The following is a 21,119-nucleotide window of genomic DNA, read 5'->3' as shown; positions in this document are numbered from 1 at the left end:
GACTAGTGTAAGCACCACTTAGAACAACTAAACATCAGTGTGTTATCACATTATTTTCATACTAAATCCAAAACACAGCACTATATCAGCTACTAGGAGGAAAATTAACTCTATCCCAGCTGAAAACAGGACAATTATACAAAGTTACCAATATATCAGGGGAATTTCCAGATAATCTGACTGACTGTTTTTGCTATGCTATTCCATTTCATATATACATTTCGTAACAAACACTTTTTTACCTCTTTTTAGTTTTTAAAATATTTATTAAGAGATATTTCTTTTTTCAAGAAAAGGAAATAAAATATTACTCTTCAGCAAAGAGAGAACTTGGAGGCAAGGAGCAACTGCGGGGTAGGTGTTGTGTGCAAATTGCTTTCATGGAGCTTTTTTCTTGCAATAAATTGATGGGGACTGATACTCTTGTTGAATAAGAATGTGCACAGATTCAAGCCCTCAGTTACATGATTACTCTAATTGTAGGCTGAAGAGGGGCATTTTGTAATGCTCCCATTGGAGTTCTGTACAAAACAATTTGCTTAAAAAGGAATTGATGTCTTCTGGAAAACTTTGAAAAATGTTCTAGTTAAAAACACTTTGTCTGTGTGTCATGTAGCTTCTGTTTTTTCTTCTATCATTTTTATCATTAGGGACAAGACAATATTACAGTTGCATAAGAATATACTTGCTTCTTAAGAATTTATCTGTCTTTCACACTAAATTATTTCATGGCATCATAGTAATTCCCATGGTAACCATCTATGATGTAACAGTAGAAGATTTTACTTTTAGAGGAAAGCAAGACTGACGGCACATATTAATGCATAAAATTAAAACTTTTCTTTCTGCTAGCATACACAGAAGGTGGTGTAAAGAGAGTCATTTGGGTGACAGACACAAGTTCAGTGCCCTGCTTTATTTCTTCTATGTCAAGGAATGATGCATTTCTTATTTGTACAATAGCTACAATAATATATTTTCCCCCACAAAAAAATGTTGAGGGAAAGAGTGATGTTAAATACTGAGGCAAATTTCATTGTTACATTTGATAATGCTGACTATGTAAGGTATAAGCTGAATTATCTTTGAAAATTGAAAACAGCCTTCTGCAAGTCATCACCTGGTGTTTCAATATAGTTTATTTACAAGAACGTATTATATAAGTATTCTGCAGCCTGGTTAACCTCAACTTCTTTGTTTTAAGTAGAAAATACCTGCACAGTTTATGTAGATTTATGGAATATTAAAAAGGCCATTTATTGAAACCTGAAGTGCTAAAATTAAAAACGTGATCATCCTTTACTCCCTGTAGTTGACAGCTTCCTCCAGTAGTGATGAGGCAAGCTGCAAGTACCATTCCTTCACCATAGACTACAAATGAACTTCAGGGTGACTACATGCCTTTGACACCTCAGGTAGCTACATTTCAACAGAATTAATTTGTATCTGAGTATCTTTGCATAAGGATGCTCATGTGCTGCATGGGCATATAACAAAATTCAATTATAACAATAGGCTTTAGGTTTGGTCCTACATTCTGTTAATTATTTCATGCTTTATTTGAGCTAGTTGTTACCCTGATCTTTTATAACATATGTTCTTATCCAGATACAGCTAGACTCAGGTACCCTTAAAGTGAATTGCAAGGCTTTCTTTAGTTGCAGTGAGAACTGGAATACACATATATGAATATACATAATGTACATAGGTACAGAAAGGTATATAGATAAAAGAAAAATCCAGATATGTTTGTACCCTCCTGTGTGCTAACATAATATGAAGTGGGTGCACAGGCTATAACATCTAAAAATACCTCTTGGAATTTTTAACGATTATTGGCTTAGGAAATAATTCATTCTGCTGATACTAATTGCTTCTTTGAAATCACATACGAATATATCCTGGACCATGCTTTTAAACGAAAACCTATCCTGCAAAATACAGTCTAAATATGCAGTCATCTTAATAAAATGCACAACATTATAGATATTAATTTTAAGCACGTTTTCTCCATATAAGGACTTTTTAATAATATATAGGAGTCAGTTATCCTTCCCCATCCCCAAAAGCCAGGAGGCGGATAGACCAAAAAATAATAGGTCTCTTTTGCATGATCAGCTGTCAGTTTTCTTTCACATCTTTCACATTTGTTGCCACCACTTAACTTGCTCAGTCTTTTACGTTTAAAGGAGAAGAGTCAAATATGTAGATAAACTCATAGACTCAAAGAAAATTTAGGCTGGAAGGGAAGAGGCACCTATTCCAGTCTTACTCAAAGCAGAGCTATTGATCAGGTGCCTAGGTTGTAGTGAACTATTATGTATTTGTCCTAGACTATTTAGCAGTTTGGTTTTGGTTTTAAATACCAAAATTAAACATTGGCCCACTGAAATCTTCCAAGACCGCTGAGATCAATGGGTCATGATTTCATTCAAACCCTTCTGGATTTAAGGATTTATTCAAATAACACCTTTCTCTAAATATATTTTTAAAATCACCTTTCTGTGTAAGATTTTTTATTTTGAATTCATCAGCAAAAAGACAAATTTTTTTTGTGAGCTTGGCAACATACAATTAAAAACACTGAAGAATCCTATTTCAACTGCAGAAACCCCAACCTGTTTAACCACATTGCAAGCAAACTGGAAAATCCATGCTAACATTGGAAAGCTATTGATTAGAATATGAGAGAAAAAAAGAATGAAAAAAAATCCAAAAAACAATTTCAGTAAGAGCGGAACCAGAACAAACTTAACTTTTTTTTTATCAAAATCCCTTTTCAAAAAGAAGATATCCATAGAAGTCTCTCATTTTATCAATCAAGCTGTTTTATTAATATCAGTCTGTCAGCAGGGAGGAGAAGGTTAGTTCTGCTGCCCAGTTATGAGCTGGCAGTTATAGTAATTTTGTTTGCTTCTGACAAGAAGGATGTATAAAGGAAGAAAAAAATCAGATGCATTGCATCAGGAAGTAGAGCTTTCAGTTTATATTTTAAGGCTACAAGGCAGCTGGTTAATTACAGATGTATGGGGCTGGAGGCTGGCCATAAGAGCTCTTGTTCTGGATTCTGGCACTCTTTCCTCGGCTGGCTTGTTGACTGAACTTCTTTCATCATGTTGTCCACTTTTCAGACTGGATATCCAACACACTATATTTATTCCAGCCACTTCTAGCCCTGTTATTAGAAACAATTCTTAGGTTGCATCAGCAGAATTTTTCATATGCATTAACCCTTTTGAAAATTCTCTTTTCTAATAAATATGCATTGCTGCTATAGACAAGGAGTAGCCAAACTCTTGATGCTCAAAATTTCAAGTTCCTTTAACTTCAAATGTTCCTGTGATCAAGGCTGTCACCTTTCTCTCTTCCCCTTCCACATCCTACTCTCCTCAAACCATGATGCCAGTAGCATGTTCCTGACCTCCTCTTCCCTTCTGCTTCCTTTACACTATAATCCCTTCTTCATGAGCTTATGCCTTTCCCAGATCTCTCAAAAGCTAATTGCACCTACTTCCAAGATGCTCCTGTGTGCCCCCATCTGTGGCTCACTAGGTCCTGTGAATACCATGACTTCTGGCTCTCTGACCTCCTGCCACCCTGCCTGTTTGCAGACCTGTGAGGTCTCCCTGCCACGTCTGCACTGCTGAATAAGAGCAGGCTAGGCACTGATCCTTGGATTTGGGACAAAGTGGCATCAGATTGGCTTATGGTCTTGATCCTTAGGAGTATCGGGAGGGACAGGGAGTAAACTAAAACTAAGCAGTGGCAGGGGTCCTGGCCTTGAACTTGCTCCTGGGCCCTCTTCTGTTTAACAGCACAGATACAACCCCTGTATCCCTGTGTCTACATCTGACATCCAGCTCCAGCATCACACAGGCTCTGAGCCCCCACCATCCAGAAAGAGGGAGGTGTGTTGGAGACCACAGTGGGCCCCTCCTGCAGAAACTGAGGCATGGAGGGGTAGGAGAAGAGGAAAAGAGAGTGCATGCCTTGATACTACCCTGACATATGGTCAGGGCACAGCAGGAGTGAACACCAGCTGGGAGCTGGAGAGCACTCACAGCATGGTGGTGTTGGATCCGCACACCAGTCTGAATCAGTGATATATCTCATTCTACGTACCCATAAATGCATGCATGCATTGGTGTGTGTGGGGGAGTGTGTGTGTGTGCATACATATATATACACATACATATATATACATAACAGCTTACCTCGTTTAGCCACAAGCAACTAGAGAGATAAATAGCAAAATGTCAATAGAATACACTCAAGTTCTCTCCATCTAAAAATGATTATATTTGCACAAAATGTGAATTTGCAGGTGATATTTGTGTAGTGTGTATTCCCAAAGATGACCTAGATGTATTCAGGTCCCCCAGACAGGTTACCTTTTGTGCATGCTAATTGGTTTAGGTCCTTTAAGAAAACATATTATTGTTCTAAACTTGTATATATCTCTTCATATAATTTAATCTAATTGCAACACTCTACTAAGTTACCAGTGCAGGCAAAGTTTCTAGAAAATAAGTGTTCAGTATGGTCTTTACATTTGCAGCTTTTTCATTCTTTAATTCTTTCTTCCTTTTTTTTGCAAGGGGATGGATAAATAAAATAAAATTAATATAAATATATTAACATTGTCTTTGGAAACTCAGGCTAAACTGAGGGAAACAAAGACAGAAACAGGCTGGATGGAAATTACCTTCCTGCTATAGAGAAAACTCACAGAATAAGACAATTCTTAAATCTAATTAAGAAACAGACAAATGTTTTATCACTGAAACCTTACAACAAAAATACATTTCAAGTGGGATCAGCAAATTGCTACATCTGTACATAAAAGAAGCAGCACAATTTAAAAATGAAACCCAGTAAATTACAGATTCTGAATGTCTTACATAACTCTATTATGAAGAAGGCTTCATTTCTGCTAAAAACCCTTGAGTAGCAATATCTGTTAGCACTTCTCACTGTTAGCAGATTCTCTTTTAATGGTTTAAATAAATATTACATAAATTACAGGGGCATTCTTCTGCTTTTGATAATCAGAATTTGAAATTAACACGGGCTGTAAAAGGTGATTTTATATATGAATGTTTGCAAGATAAAATATGTGGATTCAGAAAGATGTGGAATTTGCAGCACTCATCTGATAGCTGTGGGCTTAATTCTGCAATGAATTAAAATCTGTGCCCAGCTTAATGTCCATGGCCAGCCCCACTGTCCCCAGCTGGTACAGCCACATGTTTAAACTCATCGATTTATGGGTGAACCAGAGCCCAGGAGGCACATCAAACATGAGCCCCATTCTCTGATGGGATAAACTGGGCAGCAAAAGTCTTCCAAGTGTTTTCGTGAATCTCTACAGCATGTGTCTTCTTTCTGAACACTTATGTGTAGAGCAATAAACATCAAAATGCAAGCTAGAAAGAAAGCATGGGGAAAGTGTGGCATGTACCTTTATATTAGCCAGAACTCATTTACTGCAGCACAATGCACAGATTTTTTTTCTAGGCCAAATAAATATGTCCTCAGGCAAATAATCTGTCCCCTTAATAATTCAGTTACTGTACATATGGAGTCCCATTTTCTGTGACCAAATGGAACAGGTTTCTGTTAAAATTAATACTCTTTTCTATGTCTTCAAATTAGCAGACTGACTCTGCAGTCTCTATTCTGGCAACATTTCCACTGGCAACACTAGGAACTGGGCCTAAGAAGTGCCAACCATATACTGTTTAAGAGATTTTAATTGGGGGGCTAGGGGGAAGGTATTTTAAGGTAAATATGTATCTCAGATGGGCAAAACCTCATTCAAAGAAGGACTCAAGGTCAAATTTGCAGTCCAAAAATCCCAGCTGCCACCTGACTTTCAAGATTCCTTACTTTTCTACTGACCATTTTCCCTGTCTTCCCAGAGTCTCTTTATCTTCTGACTGCTACCATGCTACTATTCAGAAAGAAAAATCCCAGTTCCTGTCAATTATGACCCAGATCAGGAGCCAGATAACTAAATCCAGTGGACATGTTCAGAATATGTCCACAGTAGACCTAAACAATCACAGTATCACAGAACAGCCCAGGTTGGAAGGGACCTCCAAAGATCGTCTTAATGGGAAAGGGAGCCTAGATGAGATTATCTAGCACCCTGTCCCATTGCATCTTGAAAACCTTCAGTGATGGAGACTCTACCACATCCCCGGGGAGGTTGTTCCAGTGATTGATTTTTCTCATTGTAAAACATTTCTTTCTTATGTCGAGAAGAAACCTCTGCCCATGCAATTTGCATGCATTGCCCCTTGCCTTCTCCATGTGGCTCATTGTGAAGAGAGAGCCTCCATCCTCTTTGTAGCCACCCTTTAAGTACTGAAATACTGTGAGTAAGTTCCCCTAGAGCCTTCTCTTTTCCAGGGAGAAAAGACCAATTCTTCTCTCTCTCTCTCTTTTTAAATTTTCTTAATCACTGACAGATTATCATGCTTGTGCAGGAAGCTAATTCAGAGATTGGCAGTTCCCAGAGCTGCCACAAAGGATTCGAACTCACAACTTCCCTTTCTCTAATATGTCCTGTATCCCCCCTCTCAGTTATTCTGGAAATCCATTTCTGTCTTGGAATTTACCATTTGACTCAGGGCTGCAGTCAATCACTTCTTTGACATTTCCAGGTCTCAAGGAAAGATATTTGGAAAAGAAGGAGGAAATGATGGCCTGCCTAACCAGAGAGACTGGCGGTTTGAGCAGCCCCAATGATGGAGTCCAGAGGAGAGGGCAGTTTTTTGGACATCTCCAGCATGCACTGTTAGCCTGATGGGTGTGGTTTTCTGGGCATTAGGAGCTATGAATGGAAACCCCATCAAAGTGAACAGTATCTGGAGGTCAGGACTTCACTTTCTGAGTAACTGCCATAGTAACAGGGTTGTCACAGGAAGGGCATGGCTGTTACCTCTCACTCATCTTTTGGCTGAGCTTTCAATTAAAGTGTTCTTGAAGTGTGCTTGGAGCTGAATTAAATGTGATCAGTACATTTTCTGAGTCCTCGGAGACCACCTCAAGGGTTCACGTCCTGAGGAAATGGCAGGGCTCCTACTCTGCAAAACAATGAAAGGGATCAGGACATGCACTTCAACCAATGTGATGGCATCTCTGGAAGCTAAGCAGGCAAAGATTAAGCTCCTGCATAAACTGGGTTCCCATGTTGTATCAATTTACCTGCGTAGAAAAGTTAGGCATTGCCTTTCAGGTATTTTTTGTGTTGAGGCACTTAAGCTCAACTTATGGAACACAGGCGGTATTTTTGATCCAGTGTCAAATCCTGGCAATCCCTGGGTAGTTTTGCCTGAGCTCTGACAAGCCAGCACATGGAGGAATGCCCAGGAGGTGGGTTAAACCAGCAGGAATCAAAGCTCTGCAGCAGCACCAGCTCCAGCAGTCTCAAACGAAAGGAAGTGGCTGTCTAAAGTTTGCCAGCGTTTGAACCAGTCATTGCTTGCTCATATTTAGTTTTCATGCAATTATACTACTATCGTGACTGCATCTTGGCATGAAAGAAATTAATGCAGGTGCTATTAAGCATTTCACATTTTTCTAAGTCACCAGAATTATGGAAACATCCATAACTTAAAAATAAATCACAAAACCTAACGGTCAAACCTTTGATCTTACTTCTACAGACATGTTAGAGTCTATTAGAAGTGCACCCCCTCACCCGATGAATTGTGGATCTGCTGCAGATCTGTAAAAGGCATCACTATATGGGAAAACTTACTATTTTGATGTCTGAGATGTGTGGGACTGGTCACAGTATGAGTTCAGGTTATCTCAAATCTCCTGATATGGCCTGGCTCTGTCGGTCTTTTAGATTTTCTTCTGTTCCAGTTGTATGATCCTTTCTTGCCCCCACTGCAATCTCATGTGAGCAAGGACTTCTACTAAAAGACTGTTCCCTCATTCAAGATTGGGACAATTCTGTATTTCCTGCCCTTTTATCCATGTATATTTTATGAAAAGTCACAAAATATTCAATAGCTCTTAAAATCATCTTTTATTATGTCTGCTGGGCTGGGAAAGTGATTGAACATTGGGGTACATTATAAACATGTATGGAAAAGGGTTTGAGACCCCTTTAGAGGGCACTTTGCTTTTTATTCTGCCTGTAAGGTACACCTATGCATCTTTGGTTAGAAGTGTTAAAAAGAAAAAGCAGATGAAAGCAACAGACTTTTTTGTCAAGCTGTGACAGAAATCAAATGCAAATAGAGCTCAGTTCAAGACTGTTTGTTAAGTGTCACGTCGGTGAGTATTAAATGCAGCACATGTCGTTTTACAATGAGCATACTGTATATGAATTTTATTGATTTTTTTTCAAAGAGGATACATCGAATAATGTACTCTTCCTTACCAGTACCAGCTTACAAGTGTGTCTTCATACTTGCGTATGCACATTCATTAGGCTCCTAAATGCTGCTGCCTTACTTAGCACATCTTGTTTTGTGGAGGCTGGGATTCCAGCTGTAGAAAGACCTACACAAATGACTCTCTCCCTCTGAGGAAAGTGGGACAGAGTCATTTAGACTTCCCAGCATGAAGCTGTCAATGAACAGCTTCTCAAAATGATTCACAATTAGTACACCAGGCTTACACTAGGAACAGGTTCTCAACTGATTTCCTTCCTACAAAGGAGTGAGTTTGAGGCTTCATTTTGCTATTAAGAATGTTACAGATGTATTAAAAAATCATTAGAGCTGGTTAACTCTGATGCACATATATATGTGAAGTCTTTGTACTATACCATGTGAAAAACAAATCTGATTTCTCCATATTCATTCAAACCACATATTTTTCCAATTAATATTTAGAAAAACTGGCCCTGGCATAAAAATACATATGAAAAGAAACAACAGCAGTGTCATACTCATCCCCATGCACTAGGACAGAGCCATTAATGATTCAGCAATGGGGTATGTCCACTGCATCCACCTACATGTGTTGCATCAGTATTTGTGCTGTGTTTGGTTTCGTGTGTGCACTGTCTTTCCATTGCTCAGTGTGGGATCTCTGATTCTACAACCATCTTCTTATAACATTCGGATCAGCAGAGCGCTTAGAAAAACATATTAAAATCTGTGGCAGCTAGACAACTTGACAATCTTACACATTCTGGATCATAATGGTTAGTCTTAGATGTTTAAATGCCAGGCTAAAGCATGTTAAAATTGGCCATATACCTAAGACATTTAATGCATTTATTGGTAATTTTAAGTATGTTAAAAGTTAAAATGTTAAATGTTAAATTTCTTACCTTCAGGCTTAGTGACGGACACTCGGGGTCCTTTGAAGGCTGCAAGACACACGGTGCGTTTGTAGTCCTGGCTCTTGTCTCCTGACATGTCTCACCTCCAGGGGCGCAGCAATGTTACACACGAGCCAAAACCGAGGCCAGGAATTTGGATAATGCCCTGAAGTACTGGCTAACAAAAGGCTCATGCTGAGAAAACTCTTCCTCACATATTGAGTAGTCTGAAGGTCTAGATTTCTGCCAGAAATTTGCCACTTCTCCCCTTATCCCACACACAGATACTATGGCTTCTTCTTAATCCCTTTAATCACCGTTTATGATCTTAAAGAATGAAGGTGGAAATAGTGTTTTATACCTATTGTTCTTCTACATCCATGTAATCTTAAAGTCCTCAAGCTTTGCATATCTTTTGCTTAAGTGGGTTACTTAAACATTATCTCCGTGATACCTAAAAACAAGTTTCTGTGGTATCCTCCTAATGAAACCAAAACTAATGTTAGGTTAACCGGGCTGTGGTCTGAAAAGGGTGCAGAAGTTAAGAATTCAGCTCCTGGAGTCATGTGATGGTGCCAAGTCTGTCTATTTATCCATTCACTATCCATCTATCCCATCTATATTTTAGAGAAAATTGATAGTCCATTAGACAGCAGTTCCTTCCGCCTTGTACATATTTCCTCCCTTCCAAGAAAGGAGGTGAACAGCAGTTTCTTCTGTAATGTAATAGAAAACATATGGGATGGTAGCCATTTAAAGGTCACTATTTCTGTAAGCTAGGAAGAGAGTAGTAAGCTGCATAACTTTTGGAAGGAAAAGATTAAAAAAAAAAAAAATCAAAACATTAACCCTAATGAAATGTCAAAGTTATTTCCATTTAACTGAGTTCCTAGAAAACCTATTTCAATTAAACTTACTGTGCTGTTTCTTACTGATAATTTTGCTGGGGTTTTAACCAGAAGTTTCAAATAGTTGTTTGGTTTATCTTAAAGTTAAAGTAACAATTGTTTTTGGAAACTATACTTTAAGTCAGTCAGATTTCATTATAATGCCAGACAACATGATTTGATACAAATACCTATGCCGTTTACATACAGCTTTCACTCATGTCTCATGTTTTGAGGGAACAAATTTTAAAAATCATGCCCAGAATGCTGACAAACAGTTTTTGTGTATGAAAAGCAATAATCGGCTCTATTTACTCAAATAAGGAGCAGTGTTTCATATAAATGCATTTTTTCTTCTTCATCCTTCTCTCTACTGACACTCCCCTCAGAGGAATTTTTTTGATCCCTTCTGCATCTTCTCTGTCCTTTGCAGTCATGCCTCTTCACTGTTTCTCTTTACATTTCCTCCAAAACATTTTTTTTTCCAATTTGCCTCCTTTAGGGAGTGCTGTTACATTTCTGTTCTTTTGCTTCTTTTTCACGTCTTTTATGATTTTCTTCCAGAGCCTTCCTTACCCATCCCAAAGCTTAATTCTTGCAATCTGACACATTTCTCAAATCTTTCTTGCATTGTTTGCCTTACCTTTTCTTGTTGTTCTTCCCCATAGACCATGCTTATTCTTATATGTTCTCAGTAATGTGGCCTGACTGCAAAGAAAAGGAGCACTTGGAGGGGTGTTAAGAAAATGCGGGTACTGTACCATAACTAGATTTTTTTAAACAATTGTGGGTCAAAAGCGGCATTTAGGGCAATGGTAGAGAGTAGAAGGTCCATGCCACAGCTCAGCAGAACTTGTAACATATTTAAGCAGATTGAACTGAAGCATTGAGCAGGGCTATTTCACATGTTTGTGAGTAAGGGCAAGAGGTCTGCATGTGTGTTCTTCTCTTTGTATCCAAATGTTTTAGTGACTTCACACAGATATTTGCTCAAAAATACTCTTAGAGCCCAAGACGAAAAGTTAACATTTTATTTTATCCACAAACCGCCAGCAGGCATGGTGACTTATATTGATTTTCAAAGTTAATATAATTCAGGAAATAATCTTTTAACCTGTGAGGAAAATACATTTTTGTCAGTGTTTTTGTCTTCAGTTGTTGATAAGAACTATGTTAAACTAGGGAATCATTAACCCTGACTTTTAGTAGTGTGCTTCCTAAAGACATTTGACTCTGCAGGTAATTTACAGGAAATAATATGGTTACTGTAAAAATCCCATTTAAAAGAGAAGGTACTCTAATAGCCCATTGTAGTCTTCCTTAGAGAGTGATTGGACAATATTTCCATTGTGCATATAGGGCTGCATCAACAGTCTAAATGTACAGCAATGAAAATTGACAGTGAATCTTGGCTAACAAGTGTTCTAGAACTTGAGGGAATGAGCTTCTCAGCATGCTACAGCTGACATTTCAAGTCCAGAGTATGTCACAAAAAAGTATATTCCATTTCCCACACTTAATTATCATATGACTTTTGAGATCATCCAATGATGTCCAAGACTTCTGCATGAAGCTGGCAGGTATGACACCAGACCTACTGGAGGCCCTTGATGTTCCACAGTACCACATCAATCCTAGACTGTTGAAGGTAGACCAACAGTGAGATTTGGGTCAAGACTCAGGCATCTAAATTTAAATCTGCATGTAGCTCTCAGCATGCAAGCCACGTTTCACTCCATTGTAGTCAGTAATTATCTCAAATTAGATGCAGTTGTCCACACACAGGCAACTACTGTCATTTTAAATGCCATAGGGCATCCCGGTTGATCTCCAGCTGCTACTCAAGAAGGGTAGGGATCTCTTGTAGGTCCTATCTGACAGCTGTCAGACCAACAGGGCATCTGGAACTCCTTAACATGTCTCCAGTGGCACTAGATGGAGTCAGTGTAGTCTGGAGAGTTGTTCAGTTCAGACACCTATCTCCACTCTAGAAACTACTGTATCTAACAATCTGAGCACATGAACACAAAGCAAAAATAGCTTGTGCTCTAAAGAAAGGATATCTAAGCAAACGTAGCAAGCGAAAGTGGCAGGAATAGCTGCTCTGTGCTCAGCAGAGGAGGAGTAGAGGGGAATTAGCAGACAGCCAAGTGATGTGACTTGTCGAATTTCACAGAGGCAGTGCTTGGCAGAGGAAATTTACTGCAGAGACTTTTCTGCCAGACCTCGTCTAGCTCTCCTGCTGTGGCTGAAGACATAAGACAAAATTGATAGGAATTTGATGTGAAGCAGCCAGAAGGGCCACATGCTTTTTTCTTTCCAAGCACTACTTCTGTTGAACTCCATAGGAGTTTTGCCATTACTCTCCATGGCTTTGAGCAGGTTCTGGGAAATTCCCCAAGAATTTCCACAGGTATTTAGAAAAATCTCTTTGCTCAGATAAAGCAAATAATGGCCTGATCTTCTTGCTGCAGTCAGAAACTTTTTAATAGAGGCAGAGGAGCATCTTCCAAGGTGCATGACCCGTGCAACCCCCTAGGTGTCCTACTCGATTTGTGGACTTCTGATGGCGGCAGCCCTCACGCTCAATGTAACATACAATAAGCTGCTCAGAACAAGGCTCCTTTTTAATTACTTCAGATTAGAGATTCTCTTGGTCAGACATGGAGAAGTTAGCCCTGTCTTGCCTGAATGTTGCAAACTGATGGTTGCTCTCATTGTGGAAGGACAGAAAGATGCTGTGGGTAAATCTGGGACAAGCCTCTTGAGTGTGCTCCTAGAAATGCCAGAGGACCACAAATATGTAAAGCTGAAGATATGTTTTCTGGCTACATGCTACGTGAAGTCTCTCTTCTATTTCTGCCTAGAGAGACTCCTTGTCACAAATATCTTTCAAAAGGACTTTGTCAAACAGTACAGTGTGGTTTTTCACTGTGAGCTTGACAAAAATGTTACAACTACTTTTATAGTCATTAGAGAAAGCAAGGAGTGTGTTCAGACTATAAACTAGGGTGGGGCTTCTAGGGATTAGAGGAACAATTCAAGCATCATGATCTTTTGGGACTCTTTCTGTTGCTAAAATTAAAATGAAGCCCATATCAGTGCACAATGGTAAGGGAGTGATCATCATTAAATTCTCATTGGCCATCTGAATAGGCACTAAATAAAGATGTTTCCAATAACTTCTGAGCTAAGGTGAAGTGATACCTTAGAGCTAAATGGTGTCACCACATCTCTGACCAATCCTATTCTGTATAATATAGCATGCTGAGTGAGCATCCTTTCATGCTTTAAACATCTAAATGTTATAGATTTAACAATGCAGATTTCCAGCAACAGTGATCAACCTAGGTCCCGAGAGGTTCTGAACTTTCTAAAAATGTGGTCACTGAAGACATGGAACATCATAACACCTCAAAGCAGAAGCTTGGAGAGAGCAGTGGAACTGCTTTATATTCTTACTGGAGTTGTGCATGTGCAGCAATCTTCTATTGAATACAGCCTTCATGCAAGTTAAACCTGACACAATCGGGGCTATTTGTTACAAAACCATAGGTCATGGTCACCATAGTACATATCTTATGTACTTACATAGAATTGTATTCATGCAACATACCTTGCTTGCAGGAAGAAAAAAAAAAGAGAGAGAGATATAATACAGCAAAGGTATTGCAACAATTAAAGGGAGAAAGAACTTCAATGGAAACATGACATTTAAAAAAGATGTGCCTAGGAAAGGAAAATAATCATTTGCTCTCTTTCGTGTGTTAATGGCAGAAGTCTTAAACACAGCAGATGTTCAATGTGCAGCTGTGAATGCAATAAGCAATTTTAAGAAGCTAATGTTGGGTCACTTTCTGTTATTGTACTCGTAACCAGTCAAAACCTTGTTCAATAACCTGATCAATGCTCTACAAATAAAGGGCTACCAGTTGTGAATGAAGTTTGGAGAAGTCAGGCCTACTGCTTTTGTTTCACTTTTTTAAACATTTTCTCATTATATCTGTATTTTGTGATTTCAAAGACAAATATTAACCTGTGTATTTGGAGGAGAAATAGTCTTCAAGATACACAGCAGCTCTTGCTCTTAGAGATTTGGAGACACTTAAAGCTGCAGCTGACAATCGTCTAGGGCTTGAACTATAGAAACAGGGTTTATAGTGTATATATACAGTCAAGGTAACTGACATTCTATGAAGTAAAAAATATTTTTGCTTCTTAAAATAACTACTTAGCATCTAAATACATTTGATGGCTAAAGATCTTTTTTGTACAGTACTGTAGAGACTAGCAGTTCCTTTTTGTGAGGTGCTGAAACTAGAATGTTTTTTATTGTATCAGGGTGTAAGAAAGTTGTGCCAGCTGTATGAGACCAAAGGCCACCAGCCTGTATTTGGAGCATCTTCTGGGTGCAAAACCCTCATGCCAATAGTGAGGCTGTTAAGATTTATCTTCAAGTGAATAATTCACTGGCACCTGTCATCAATGGCAACCAGCAGAAACAATGTGACTCCAAGATGCCATTTTCTATGGTGAAACAACTTTCCCAAAAGTTTTCTGCAGAACTGTACAGAACTTCACTTTGACAAAGGACATAGTTTTTAGTGTTGATACAAAATGTCCTTCTTTTCATTTTATAGTCTTAAAAATAAATTTTAAAACCAAAATTGGGCCACATTTAGGCCTGGATTTTCTAGAGATTCCCAAAACCACTCTTTGAGAACAATAAAAATAATAGGAACTTCTGACTACTGAATACATATATACCATTTTTTCACTGATCAATCTGCCTAGAAACAAATTGTTGTTGTTGCTGTTGTTATAATTTTAAGATTAGTATAGAAATGATATAGTTCCCAGATAGGAAACTTTTAGGCTGGACCAGATTCCTCCATCCTGATTAATTTTTATTAGTTGTTCTGTAAATTGTCTTATTTACATGGCTATTGTCACACAGTGTGAATAAGCCATCAAAAAGCCCATTAAAAGGATGAACCTAGGTTTAAGATGCACATTTCATTTTCATTCATATTTTTATTTACATATTAGCAAGTTATTTTAAAATTTTGTCATTCTACCCATCAATTAATTTCCAAAAACCATAGTCACATTCACATACCTGCAATAGTTCATACGTTAGCAAAATAATCTGTGAAATTTACCTAACACTCAGTTTTTAAACTTCTTACCCAAGAAATGAGACTCTGAAGAAGGGCCACTCTTCTAAACATTTCTGTCACCCAGATATGATGCAGTAACCTACAAGGAAAAATATTTTCTTAGAAAACAAATAACATTAAGACTAAAACTAATAAAGCCATTAAAATTAGGGCCAATTAAGATTTATGCAAGTGGCATAGGGATTTTAGCCTGGCATTATGGAGCAAAACAGCCTATTAGGATGGGGTTTTTTCAATACAATCTGTTTGAAACACTATATTGTCAAAAGCAGACAGGGTAATGGCAGTATGATGTACTGTGCCATTTCAAATGTATTTTGGCTCTTGCCTGAAAATAATGACCAGACAAAGTCTTGGGAATTGACCAGGGCATGGCAATTTCTATTTTGGCATCTTTAAATATATGTAAAATTCTTAAAAAATTCTAAACTTCCTAAATTATCCTCAAGAGTTCTAATCAATAAAAACATATTAAAAATAGAAGATTACCGAGGCTGCAAGTACCATTTTGCTTTAAAAAAATATTCTGCATTTTAATCTTGATATTAAAAAATCATCATTATAGGAAAAAATTACAAATATGGACTTAGCAGTTCTGTTAGTCACTATAGTCACATAATCCTTTCTTTTTCAACTGAAATAGCTTTAAACTACATCTTTTGTTTCTAAGGCATCTCTGTTGCATGTATTAAATTACCCATACATGAAAAAGTCAATTTGTAAATGTGTGTTCTTATAAATAACCAGCAAAACTAAAATTGTTATGATTGATTTGAAATAATTGATTACAGTATGACAGCTTTCTTTTTCTTAATTATAAAATACAATTACATTTTTGTGCTTTCATACCTGAACATTACAAAAGCTGAGAGAACTATTTCTGTTCTACTTCTGATTAGATCAGCAATGCCACTTCTTCAGGTCTTATCAGATTGGTTTTGATGATAATTACTTGGGAAGTGTTTGATCTCAATGATGAATACTTGATTAGTTTTTCATGAAATCAGTCAACCACACCACTCAACACTACTCATGTGAGACCTTGTTGATTTAGCTGTTCGAAAGAATGCATTCTTTTTCACTGCAGTTATGGGATGTCAGTCTTTGGGGAAAAGAGGGTGGAAAAAGGGCAAGTTTATGGGTAATGATATTGCAGCAGCAGATATTTAAGGTTTGCTAATTCTCTTCTCAATTATGTTCATTCCCTGCCTCGTCACACTGCCTGCTACATGGCGACAGCTTCAATCTTAGCAGTGGAATAAATTTTTCCTTTTTCAAAAAAAGGTTTCATGACACCATTGTCATCTTTGAAACCCTTGGAGGGTTTTGCCCTGATGAATAATATTTCATATATTGAATGTTTATGTGATTTTCACGGAGTGATAACCCCGCTACCACCTAACTTTGATGCATTGAGATTGCTGTTTTTCCCTACTAAAGTGCTTTTACACACCACCTCCTACAAATTGACTTAAGAGTTAGAAATAGAAGATTCAACAAAACTTCAACTCTCCATGGAAAAAAGGGTCTTAGAGAGAAATTTATACATTGGGCACAATCTGCTTTAATTATTTAAACAAGATCTTTTGCTGAATAAGGGTTCTAGGCATTTCTCCCCTCATCTTTTTTCTTTTGTTTTATGCAGTTAGAATCAGTTATCTAAACCTGACCATATATCCATATTTGAAAATGACTATTTTTTTAACCAAGCTTTGTGTTTAAGGGTTGGTCTGCAGACCATACTCACTGAAGTCAATAGCATTGTCTGCATAAGTAAAAATTGCTCACATAACGAGACACTCAATAGATTAGTCTCCAAGTTATAGGGAAAAAAATCCTATAGCTCAGGTACTTATGATTAAGTATCTGCACAAGAAGAGATTTTCAGGACAATGACCTTGCTTGTCAGTCATAAAATAGCAAGGCAGAGCCTTTTATCAAAAGAGGAGTTAATGCTGCGCTAATTAAGAGAAGGGAAGAAAATTTCCAAGGAGGCAATATTTTCTCTAATGTTTTTCTTTTTAAAGTTGCTAATAGAATTATGACAGTTTTAACAATCAGAAAATACAATGCATTCCAAATGTTTCTTTTGTTAATTATAAGATCTCTGGAAATTGCCTAGATCTTTAAAACTTAATGTTTCACTAATAAGCTTAGATCCCTTTAGGTTGTTGTTTTTGGGTTTTGTTTTGTTTTTAATATCAACTGTTATTTTGGTGGCAATACATTTCTCTTTGAAGATCCAATTTAAGCAGGCTCTTCTCTCAGAGTCTCAGACTTCTTAAAAAGAAAATAATGTTCCAGGACTATAATTATTTTGGTTATTGTGTCATCATGTTAATGTTGTAGTGGAAGAAATGTTCATATGAACGTTTCATTGTTTTGATATAAGTCTAAAAAGAAAGGGAGAACAGTCAGGCTGCTGGGTGGAAAAATGGAACATCTCTCTTTAAATGGTGAAAAGCAGTTTGAATGCAGTTACCTCCAAATATAACATGAATTCAGCAATTTTTATTTAACTGTTGTGCACTGTCAAAGCATCTGTCATCCTAAGATATCATCTTTATGTAATAGTTGTTGGCCGGCATTTCCGAAGAACTCGCTCCCAGTTAGAAGCCAAAATGAGCAGCAAGATTTTCATAGAGGCTTATTACTCTGCAGCTCCCATTGAAAACAAAGGAAGCTACTAGGTGCCAGCTCCTTTGAAAGTCTGTCTTCTTTGTTATGCCTTTCAGGAGGAACCGCAGCTGAGGTTTTCAAAGGAACTTAAAGGATTTAGGTGTCCAGTTACCTTTCAGGGGCTACAGAAGGGGAAGACCTAACCTAGCACCTTTGAGAAGCCTGGCTCAGGACTTTTAAAATTCATAACATGCAAAATCAGAGCAAATATCCACAGTCGAGAAAAGGCCCAGGCCTGAGGGATGTCAGAACTAAGAAGTAGCTCACAGATCTTGGACTCCAAATAACACAGACCATCCAAGAGCAAAAGAAGAAGTACAGAAAAGCAATTAGTCCTCACATTTTCACTGAAGTCAACTCATTTCAAATTACAATGTGGAGGCTATTGTTAAAGGCATATGCACCAGTTACCCGCAGACACTACTAATACTCCTGTTGTCTTCAAATCCTTATGCATATCAAAAAATGAGGAAAATGAGAAAAAACTCTGCAATAGCATAGGGATTCCTACCACATTGTTCTCCTTATCGGAAAAATCCTCACTTACCTCTCATTTAATTCTTCTCTCATTATTCCCTTCAAAAGGAAGCATGCATTCTGGACAACAATAAAAAAAATCTATAGAGTAGTACCATTTCTGTCATTTGCAGCTAATGAATGCTTTTTAGTATTGACTAGCAACTGGTCTAATAATGACAATGACTCCACTGATTTAGAGCAATAAATCCAAAGACTTGGCAGGCCTCTATTAGTATAATAAGCTCAAACATTCATTCAGGAACATTAAGAAAATGGGCAGCAGACTCTTCAATATCAGAGATTCTCATGTTTCTTTCCTTTTGGTAACACCATCTGGCTGAAAAAAACATGATTTTGCAGTGTTTAATGTGTAAATTTAAGTGACAGCTAAGGTAACTGTGAGGATTTTTTTTCTTTCACTGTTACTAAGAGAGTGGGTCAATTATGACAAATATTATTACTGTAGGGCTATGAGAGCCCATACTAACAGCATCTATTAGGAAAGGTTTGGGGGGGGTGTTAAATGCCTGTGTTCAACATCTACTATGGACAACGGCTGTTACCAGTGGCTCCAGATATTATCAGAATCGGATGTTTGATACTCCTCATAACAAACAGACCTCTCTGTGTTTTATCACTAGATGAAAGGCTTAAAGACTTCAGAAAAACAACAGCGATATGCTTGTCTTCATCAGTGATACAGGAGTAAAGATAATTCACCAGGCATTCCTCATCCGTTTTATGTACATTTATTTTTCTCATTCAGAGAGGATATATTAGCTATCATTGTTTATTTTCATTATTACATGCAGATGAAATAAAGAAAACCGATTAATTACATTGCTTTCATCAGGTCACTGTGCAGATACTGTTCCAAAAAAAGATCTAAATAAAGTAAGAAGCACTTTTTGTTCATCTGTGAGCTTGTATTAAGCTGCAGAAAAACCTTTCCCACCAAAGAGAAGGCAAAAGCACTGTCAGGCCATGGAGACAGTAAGACCTAAGATGGTCCCTGCAGACAAGCTCCACTACACAGGGCAAAGCAGTTGGTGACAACTGTCCCTACGGTCGCATGATCCAAGGATCGTCCAGTACTAACCTGCAACAAACTGCGTGGGTGAAATAGCTTCCTGATGAAGCTATTGGCAAAGTTGCCTGTTTTCATAGTTGCGTTTCATTTGTACAGCTTGCATTTACAGCTGAGTTTTGGCAAACAGAGGCCTATTCAGAGCTGCATGGAAGGGACCGAGGCTTGCAGCTCAAGCACTGCAGCATCTGGGTGGCAGATGCTTCCACAAAATGATGTTTTCCTGCAAGTATTGTAGATAGCAGCTGTAGACCATAACTGCATGAAGAGCAGGAAAATGTGGCTAATGCCAGAGTTCCCATGACAGTTTGCATACAAATTTGTGGCTGGAGGTAGATTAATTAATAAAGTCAATACAGAGTTTGTATCAGCTCCACGAAGGCAGATAGCCATAGGAGAATCTGTCTAACTTAGCACTTCATCTGACATATTCAATTTGCTGATTTATTTAGTAATAATGAGTAGATTTATTGTGTTTGAAAATGGAAAGTGCTCTGCAGTGTGAAACATCCTGCTAGAGGAGATCTGGAAGCATATTGCAAGGATGATGGCAAGGACAGAGAAGCAGCTGGAAGTTCACAGGTCATTGCATGAGAGCAATAAAAGTAAAGAGCTCTTATTCCAACTTATTAGTTTATTATTATTTCTGTTATCTTGATGCTGTGCTTGGTCCTGGTGAGGTGCTTATTACACTCAGTGTAGCAAATTTCAATCACATTGTCTCCTGAATCTGATCAGCAGCCCAGTGAGGAGGGAGGACAGAGTTAGGGGTATGGGTTTAATGATTTCCTATCCCCACACACTCCTCACTTCAGCAAAACTCCCTCATTGGGGCTTTAGTTCAGCAAAATATCAAGCATTATTTGTCAGGATAGGTGATGTTTGTGGTCTGAGGTAACAATAAAGAGAGAAATATTAAATGGACAGTATTTAAATTCCTCTAACACTATTGTAAATTGCAAAACGGTATAAGAAAAGCCAATTAAGGGTTCAGCCCACCTACAGCCAATAGAGAAAAAAATGGGAGTGTGAGGTGTGGATGTCCTCAGGGTCCATCAAGCGAGATGCATCCCACCCCAAGTGTCCAGGAGAAATGGATGGCATGTGAGATGACTAGCAAAACAGGCTCCATGTTCAGCACAACAGCTTCAGGAACATGGTTTAAGTCCCAGGGTTTGCTTATAGTCTTTTAATACTGCATGCTAGAAGGCACCTAAGTGGGGTTTGTATTTCCATGACAAATTTGGTGTGAAGCTGGAAATTATTTCAGCCAGCAGTTTTACTGGCACACTGCCAGAGGATTGCAGATGGTGCAGTGTTACTCTGTCTTGAGTGGGGAAATCAAGAAAGCTTGAAATGATAAGCCTTCAAACAGGAGAAGCTGTTTCTGTGCCACTTGCAATTGCAAATACAGATGATTCAAGTGCAAGAGACATCAGCATCCACACATCTGGTCTTCACAAGAGGACAAGAAC

The 21,119-nt window shown here is 38.1% G+C and overlaps 1 long non-coding RNA gene across 1 annotated transcript; it reads right to left on the bottom strand.

Annotated features, from left to right (window-relative positions):
* Positions 1–2,897: 2,897 nt before the first annotated feature.
* Positions 2,898–9,550, bottom strand: LOC140648293 (uncharacterized). Its single transcript, XR_012041164.1, has 3 exons — positions 9,302–9,550; positions 6,947–7,086; positions 2,898–3,175 (listed from the first exon to the last, which is right to left on the bottom strand). It is a non-coding gene; the product is annotated as an uncharacterized lncRNA (long non-coding RNA).
* Between the last annotated feature and the right edge of the window lie 11,569 nt (positions 9,551–21,119).

The sequence above is a fragment of the Ciconia boyciana genome, chromosome 1, assembly GCF_034638445.1.
Source record: "Ciconia boyciana chromosome 1, ASM3463844v1, whole genome shotgun sequence".
In the NCBI taxonomy this organism is placed as follows: domain Eukaryota; kingdom Metazoa; phylum Chordata; class Aves; order Ciconiiformes; family Ciconiidae; genus Ciconia; species Ciconia boyciana.
Note: the sequence above shows the minus strand (reverse complement) of the source record. Positions and strands in the feature narration are given on the sequence as shown.